Source organism: Akebia trifoliata, chromosome 4, assembly GCF_017979445.1.
Source record: "Akebia trifoliata isolate Shusen 1 chromosome 4, ASM1797944v1, whole genome shotgun sequence".
NCBI classification, from domain to species: Eukaryota; Viridiplantae; Streptophyta; class Magnoliopsida; order Ranunculales; family Lardizabalaceae; genus Akebia; species Akebia trifoliata.
The window spans coordinates 21,334,526-21,343,031 of NC_141378.1; the positions used below are offsets into that span (position 1 = coordinate 21,334,526).

Sequence of the window (8,506 nt, forward strand, 5' to 3'; positions counted from 1 at the left end):
TTTTGGGTTATTTAATTTAATTTGGAGCTTGTTTTAGGATTTTTCTTTTTCTGATTTTTTTTATATATTATTTCGTTCATTGTGATTAGTGAATTAGAGGACCGTGTTATTGTTTGTTAAACCTCCAAATTTGACGGGGATACTCTATGGATTTTTTTTTGTTTTTTTTAAAATCCATTCTCCAATAATTTGATAGTCTAGGGCCGTCAAAAGAAAAATTCTACAAGAGAATATTTGACGGGAGGGTCCGTCAAATTTCTCAAAATTTGACGGGCTAAGACCGTCAAATATGAGCCTTTTTCACATAGTGGAATGACATAGGTGATAGGGGAACGATCCCCTTGCCTCCAGCCTGAGAAACTCTTAAAGTAATCAACTGGACTCCCATTGACCAGGATTAAGTAAGATGTTGAATGCACGCACTTCAAAGGCCAACCAATCAACTTCTCTCCAAAACTCATGCAATGTAACATGTATCTTTAAAAATGATCATACGCTTTTTATATATCAATTTCGCAGACCAAGCCTGTTTCCCTTTCCTTTAAAAAAAAGTCTATACACTCATGAAAGATCACTAACTTAAATACTTAATTACCTCTTGTGCGGCTAACAAACACACTGATAACCTTCCCCTTTTCATTCTTTATCAAAGCCTCTTGGCCTCCAAAAATACCTCGTAGAGAATCATTGGTATTTAGTTGTCAAGATCCCAACAGAGGGGCTACCCACTTGCATGGCAGAAGAGAAAGTTGTTGAAATAGCTAATGAATCAAAGAGAAAGTTAACTCATGGGCTTATGTGAAAGGTACGCAAATCCAATGGCTAAGAATTTCTAATCAAATTAATTTTTGTGTGGTTTACAAAGGGACCATGGACCTATATGATTAGCTCAATACATGGGAAGTTCACTCATGAGACGAATTATACAGGTCATTATAATCTAGTTCTCCAATCTATCGGCTAAAAATTACTAATCAGACTGACTTTGTTTGTATGTTTACAAGGAATGATTTTTTGCTCGCAGCGCCCGTTTGACATGTGGCATAAATGATATTAGCTACTAAGAGAAAATTTCTCTCTCCTCCCTGCTCATCCTCTGCCCACAAATTTAAATTTTAAGATTTAAAATCTTAAAATAGGTTATTGAGTCCACATGGATTATCACATTAGCAATCTGAAACCACAATCTTCTTGATTTATGGAAAACTTATTAAAAAAAAAAAAGTTTTTAAGTTTGATCAATGGAATTGAAAATGCATAGCTACTGAGTACCCAAACATAAAATTAAAATTCAATAATGAAAAATAAGGTTAATTTTTTCCTTTTTGTTAAAAGAAAAATCATAGAATTTTGTCCTCTGCAACCCGTGACATCGGATCATTTTTTGAAAGGCATTTATGCCACATGTCAACTGGATTGTGAGCAAAAAAAGCTCCCGTTTACAATATGGGTAAAAAGCACAAACATGAGCTGGGGAAACTTTGAAGTACATTTTCCTACTTAGGGGTAGCTTTTTACCCCTAAACCATGAGAGGGCACTTAATGTAAAGAAAATTTTCGTAGAAGATTATATAATGAGTCGTGTTGGAGGAACATTGAAATGTAAATCAATTCTCACATTATTGATGCGGAGGTGCGCACAAGACCATAGATTTTTACTTGTATCTCGATGAAAACAATTTATGGTTTTGTATTATACATCCACATAACGATGTGAGAATTCAATGTACATTTTAATGTTGAATAATGATGCATGCACATGGTTTTTTGTGCGCCCCTAATGTGGCAAGGGCACATTAGCACATATCTTTTTTCCTGTGTATCCCAAAGAAAAAGAACTATGGTTTGTGCCCTTGCCACATTTGCCACGTAGAAAAAATCACGTGCATTCGTCACGACTCTTTGATGTTACTTCAACATTTTCCTTATATAATTGATATGTTTACTCATTTGCTTCCTTCATTCTATAATACAGAGTGCTGATTTTCTAACTTAATCAAATGACATAACTCAAAAACTCACTGATGTGGCATGTGCAATAATGATAGATTTTTCCCTCAGGATACACAACTGCACATTCCCATAAACAATGTGCAGATGTGTTCCGAGGGAAAATTCTTTGGGCAGCGAGTTTTTGAGTTAGTCTATCAAAGTTGACTTAGAAAATCATTACACGATAATAAATTGACACGTAGATACAGGATTAGAGATACAATGATGTAGAGATACCTGTGTTTTCTAAGAATCCATAACCTTAGTTTTCTCAAAGAGACTAATCGAAAATGACCTAAATGCCTTCATCTCCAACCTCTGTCTAAAAAAAACACCTCTTGTAAAAATCTTTGATTTTTCTTCCCAAAAATTCAACTTCTTCCCAAACATCCTATATTTTCCTTGAGGTTCTAAGCTTAGAGATAATAATCTTTGCTTGGTTTTGATATACTTCTCAAGGTTTTGGTATCATATATAGTTACCAATAAATCCATTGTTTGCAACCTCATCTCTATCCTTTTTCTACTTTTAAAATTCCATTTATGTTCTAATGGTTTAAAAGTTGTTTGTAAATAGTTATGGTAAATACAGGCGAAGGACAGGAGTAAACTTTTAAAAAAAGGTTTAGATGCCTAGTTTGAGGGATGTAAATCTAGGGTGTTTGGTTTTTGTACAAGTTTAAAGTAAAGGGCATTTGGATCATTTTTCCTTAGTCTATTTGAGAAGACGAAAGTCAATGAGTAATGTCATCAAGAAAACATGGGGTATCTCAAATGTGTCAAAATAAGATTATCTAGTACACGTCGAAATGTGTAAATGTCACTGTGGAAGTGAAGCTAATACGAAAAAACTTAAAAGGTCGGGAAAAAGGAGTCCGGATCCTATGCACCCAGGGTGGGAAACACCTCAATACATGACACGTTAACCACATTTTAAGGAAATTTTGAAATGGAGAATTTTTAACTTTAGTTCCTTGAACTATGGCTAACGTGGCATGTATTATAGTGTGGGAAGAGGGTTTTAATCCTCCACCCTAGGTGCATACGATTTGGATTCCACAAGAAAGTATATCATGTAGGCTATAGAGTCTTTGATTGTATTAGTGGTTAGAGTCCAGATCCTATGCATCCAAGGTGGAGTAATGAAACCCTCCTCTCATGAAAATGGATCCTATGTAGCACCTTGTACGACAAATCTAATAATGAGAGAGAACTATCTTAGAAAAAAAGAAAATATTAACATCTAAATTCTTATGATCCTAATTTAAATCTGATTTATTAAAAAAAAAATCAAAATAAAAAAACCATTTTTTTTCTTCTAGATTCATGTCTTAGAAAATGAATGAATGACTACTGAACACCCAGTATTTTAAGTGATAAATCTAACAGAGGCTTATGTGGCACTCTTTCAATCGTTTGATATGTACAACAATGTGCTACAGGAACTGTGTGCTCCTCTTACCCACACCTCGATGCATGCTAAATTAGTCACACTTCAACGAATTGAAGCTTTAAAATATCTTTTTTTTCAAAATTTTCTGAATTGTAACTTACGTGGCATGTATTGAACTGTGGGAGTTTCCTCCACCCAGGGTGCAAAAACGATCTAGATTCTTAGTAGTTAATGTGAAGCCACGTCATGTTGCCTTCAAATGCGACGTGGACGGACTTATAACCACCACACAACTTGCCTTTGATACCTATAAATATAGCTTCTAGAGTTACTTAACTCATAACTTCAGAACTCTCGAACACTTCGTCCTACCATATTATTCTACTTTCAGAAATTCAAATGGCTTCATCAGCATCTGTGCAATCCATATTCTCAAGCAGCATGACACATGTCATGCATAGAAGCAGTAAGCCAAACCTAACACTCCCATCCACATTCACATTCGTGCCAAGTCAGAAAAGAACAGTTCGTTGCATGGCTGAGGTATTGTAGATTATAAACTACTTTTCGTTATATTTCATGGGAAATGATTCCCTGCATCTAACGGTTGAGAAATGATTTATCTGTGCAGCCAAGAGTAACACAACTCCTCCTCCCCCTAAACCAAAGGTAGGTAGTAATAGAATCACTTTTAAAAAGCACTTGTCAAGGTTTTCCAAAAGCACTTTTAAGTTACTTATGTTTCTGTACAACTCTGCGTGCAGGATAGCAAGAAGTTTTTGGATGTGTTTGCATTTAGTGGGCCCGCACCAGAGAGGATCAACGGTGACGATTGCGATGATAGGATTTGTTGCTGCAATGGCTGTTGATGGTTAACGAAAGGTGAAGATGTGGCAGCACAGTTGGCTGGAGGGATACCGTGGTTCTTAGGGACGACTGTGGTCCTCTCCCTGGCCTCTCTGATACCTTTGTTGCAAGGTATTAGTGTTGAATCCAAATCAGATGGAGTGATGACTTCTGATGCAGAAATGTGGAACGGTAGATTTGCGATGTTGGGTTTGGTTGCTTGGTCTTCACTGAGTTTGTGAAGGGTGGGGCCCTTGTGTAAGGGCCCACATCACCTCTGATGGTGTTAATCATGATTAAGGATTTTCTATGATTGTACGAAGTTGGAAAGTATAATTCTCCTCTAATCTAAATAATAGGAATTTGTTTACGTATGTATACTTTACTAGCTTGTTGTAAGAGAGGAAAGAAGAATAGAAATGAAAATTTCACTTTAATGTTCATACCCATTACTGCGCTTTGCTTATGATAAAAACTCATAGAATAAGAGATCTGCTAGGGAATCCAACTTTTACTTTATTACAACCCAATTTCTTAAATTATTATCACACCCCAGTGAAAGATTAAAAACACTCTTCAAACATTATAAAGGTTTACTTATTGTGCTCTTTCAAATTATAATCTCAACATCACATATATCATTACACCCGCTTCAAACAATTTCAGAACTTGTTTACAATCATGATTTGGTTCCTTTAAAATCGTAAATCCGTAAAAATAGAAATCTTAAAATAAAGCTTTATTGGCACCCCAAAATTTTCTTATAAGTAATATCTATATGAAATACTACCATTTAAAATTGGGTAATTATAAAAGCACCCCATGAATTAATAAGGAACAACAACCACACTGTAGCCGAATTTTTTGTAAATCAGTTTTGTAATTCTATTAAACTGATTTACCAAAAAAAAAAAAAAATGGATGATTTACGGTTCACGAAGTTGTTTTGATGGGATTAGAAGTTTTGGAATGGGTTGATTTTTGGTGAGGATGATCTCCTCATCATAAAGATCATCTTTATCAAAATCAGCTCATTTTGGAAACTTTAACCCATATAAGGACAAAACAATTTGGCTATGGTGTGGGTTTGCTTATTACTTTTGTGTACTAGTTTTATAATTACCCTTTAAAATTTGTATTAATTACACATCCTTTTAATATTCATATATTTGTATATATTCTGCAAATACATTTTATATGTATCTATATGTATCTATTTTATAATTTTTATTATGCAGTAGCAATTTTATAAAGAATTCTTTATCGGGTACACCCGAGAACAAATATTGTTCTTTGCATATACACCCTAAAGTTGGAAATAATTGCCCCTCAAACCTTGCCTTACTAAAATAATAAATAAATAATAATAATATCCTAAACCATCCCAATATGTTACTGATGATCTCGTAATAAGACGACTCATTTTCTTGAAAAACTCTCTATTTCTCTCCAACCCAAATCCCCCTACACACCGTTAAAGGTAGGATATCCACAAGATCTTCTTTCTCCCAACAAACATAACTAGGTTCCAACTTTGAGAAAAAGACAAGATCTAATTCAAACACAACTAACTTAAGTCAAAGAGTAAAAATAAGTGGTCCCATATGGACGAGGATATCGGGCAATACAACAAGATGTGGGCCAAAGACTCCCCACTTAATTTATACAAAAAATAAAAGTTTTGGGTTATAAACACATTTTTAATAAAGTGATCTAGAGTAAGAATTTTGCATGGGCTGCCAACTAAATGAGGAACACATTAGATGGATTTTTGTGGCCTAAATAAGTGAGAAGAGAAATACAACAAAAGGAGTAGAATCCAACAAAGTAGAGCAAAAAGATTTCACAGAAAAAATAGTTACCTTTGGTACAAATCCACTCCTACCTATCTAACCCTAATAGCTATCTTGGATTGATCTCAAGCTGGTTAGTAAGTTTGCAAGGTCCTAGATCTCTCAGTCATTGAAACCCTTATAAAATCCCAAATTCCATGAGGGGCCACTCCTAGTAAGGTTCAAGAAGATTGCATTCGACAAATTCTTTTTCCTTGACAAGTGTAAAGCTGTGGGAATGAAGGCAAAGAGGTATAATGCCACACCACCAATCCTCCAAAATTTTGATTTTGTCATCCCTCCCCAAGCAAGCCGTAAAAATGATCGTACACCACAAACGTATCTAACAAAACCAAGTAAACAAAGCAACATAAGGTAAAACCCGGAGGCAACTTTGTTGATATAATATTGAGATTACACGGTGTAACACATAGGTGTGTTAAAAAGTAATAGATGTTCCTATGACACGTGGGACTTCACGTAGTTTGGCTCGAGGCTTCAATCAACGTGGGTGTAGGCCGGGGATTGGGAAGCACACAAAAGATGTCACTAAAACATTTTTGATTTATAAGGTGTTTTATAACAGCGGATAAATTATTCGTCGCTATATATACATTTATTGCAGCGGATATATTTATCCGCCTCTATAGATATATATTTTTGCAGCGGATAATTGTATCCGTCGCTAGAGGGACCTACGCAAAACCCAGAAAATTCACCCTAATAGTTTTCTGTTTATTCAGGCTCATATAGCAGCGGACAAATAATCTGCCACTAAAAATCAAATTTTTTTAATATAAAAAACTCACTTTAGTATAGGTTCTCCCCTTGAATTTTTTTAAATTAAATATAGCAGCGGATGATATTTTCCGTAGCCGTATGAGTCCAATTTTCTTATTAAAAAAAGTGTTTTTACATGGGAGTAAGCAGCGGATGGTATTGTCGCGCCTGTAGCTGTAGAGTTCAATTTTTCTATTAAAAAATCTCGTGTTTAGTGAGTTCTTTCTATCAATTTTTGTTAAATTAAATATAATAGCAGATTATATTTTTCATAGCAGTAGAGTGAAATTTTTTATAAAAATCTCGTTTTAGTGTGCACGGCCAAAATTTTGAAATTGAGTATAGCAGCAGATTGTATTTTTCGAAACTATAGAAGTCAATTTTTCTATTAAAAAAGTCGTTTTAGTGAGTTCTTTTTATCAAATTTTTTTAAATTTAATATAACAACGGATTATAGGTTCCACAGTTGTAGAGACTACAATATTGGATCTGTACCGTTGATTATAGCAGCGGAGGAAAATTTCTGCTACCGTATGGTGGTTTTTTGTAGCGGATAATTTGATCCATTGTGATAGGGACACATTCGTATTTCGATCTATCTGCAAATGGCAGCGGAAAAAAAATCCGTCTGTAAAAATTTCTCAACCTTGCAGAAAGAATAGTGCGCGAAATTAAAATTTTTTCCATCTTCCCTCTCATTTCCCTCCTCGTTCCTTCGTTTCTGTCACTCTCTCGTTTTCTCTCTTCGTCTCTGCCACTCTCTCTCGTTTTCTCTCATTCTGTTGGTGCTGTCACACGTGGTGAAAACTTTTTAAATTCGAATATTCTAGGTTTTCATTATAAGTAAAGAGAAAACAACAGAACCTAGATTTGTATTCATCTATCTCTCGATCTCCTATCTTTTTCACATTCTCCGCTTGTGTCATTCTCCTTCAATTTTTCTCATAGCTTCTCTCCTGGTCTCATTCTTTCTTGATCTCCTTTGATCTGTCTCTCATTCTCTGTCTCGATCTCTCTCATTCTTCGTCTCCAATCTCTTTTGTTTCTTCTCTCTCTCTCATTTTCCCTCTCTTGATCTCATCTTTGTCATGATATCTCGGTCTAATCTCCTCTGAGACGAAGGAAATAGAGAAAATCTCTCTCTCTTTGTAAAAACAAAATTGGAGTCTTCGAGGAGAAAACATGAGCTTCTTGTTTGTCTTCAAGAGGTCCAGATCGATTGGATGAAATCTACTAACAGAGGTAAGGATTTCAAGTTTGGATTCAAAATTTTTATTTTTATTTTTTATTGTAGACTAATTTCACATTTTCTTCATGCTTTGTGAAATCAGATCGTTTAGAAGTTCTTTTAAGAAAATTGAGAGTTTGAGCTCAAATTCAACAACTTATCCTAAGTTGTTTTTGTTTCTTATTTTTCAAAATTTCAGATCGAATAGATCCAATTTATTTTTCTTAAATTTTGAATACGAAACTCTTTATAGTTTTTTTGACCATATTTATACATTTGATATGAGCGTGTATACGCACTTTCACATGAAACTGGCAAGTCCTAGAACAAGATTTGTCAAAATTTTGGTCTTTGGCATTTCTGAAGTATTAATAAAGGGTGTGTAAAACACATGAATATGTAGCTTAATGTTTATTGAACATTTGGGTAAAAATTT

General features: G+C 34.6%; 1 pseudogene across 1 annotated transcript in view; it reads left to right on the forward strand.

The window, feature by feature from the left end:
* The first annotated feature begins 3,783 nt into the window (after positions 1-3,783).
* Positions 3,784-8,506, forward strand: part of LOC147404445 (early light-induced protein 1, chloroplastic pseudogene) — a 62,524-nt pseudogene continuing 57,801 nt past the window's right edge. Inside the window, exons 1-2 of the transcript XR_015177284.1 lie at positions 3,784-3,895; positions 4,016-4,053. The product of XR_015177284.1 is annotated as an early light-induced protein 1, chloroplastic pseudogene (transcript). The remainder of the gene's footprint in view (positions 3,896-4,015; positions 4,054-8,506) is intronic.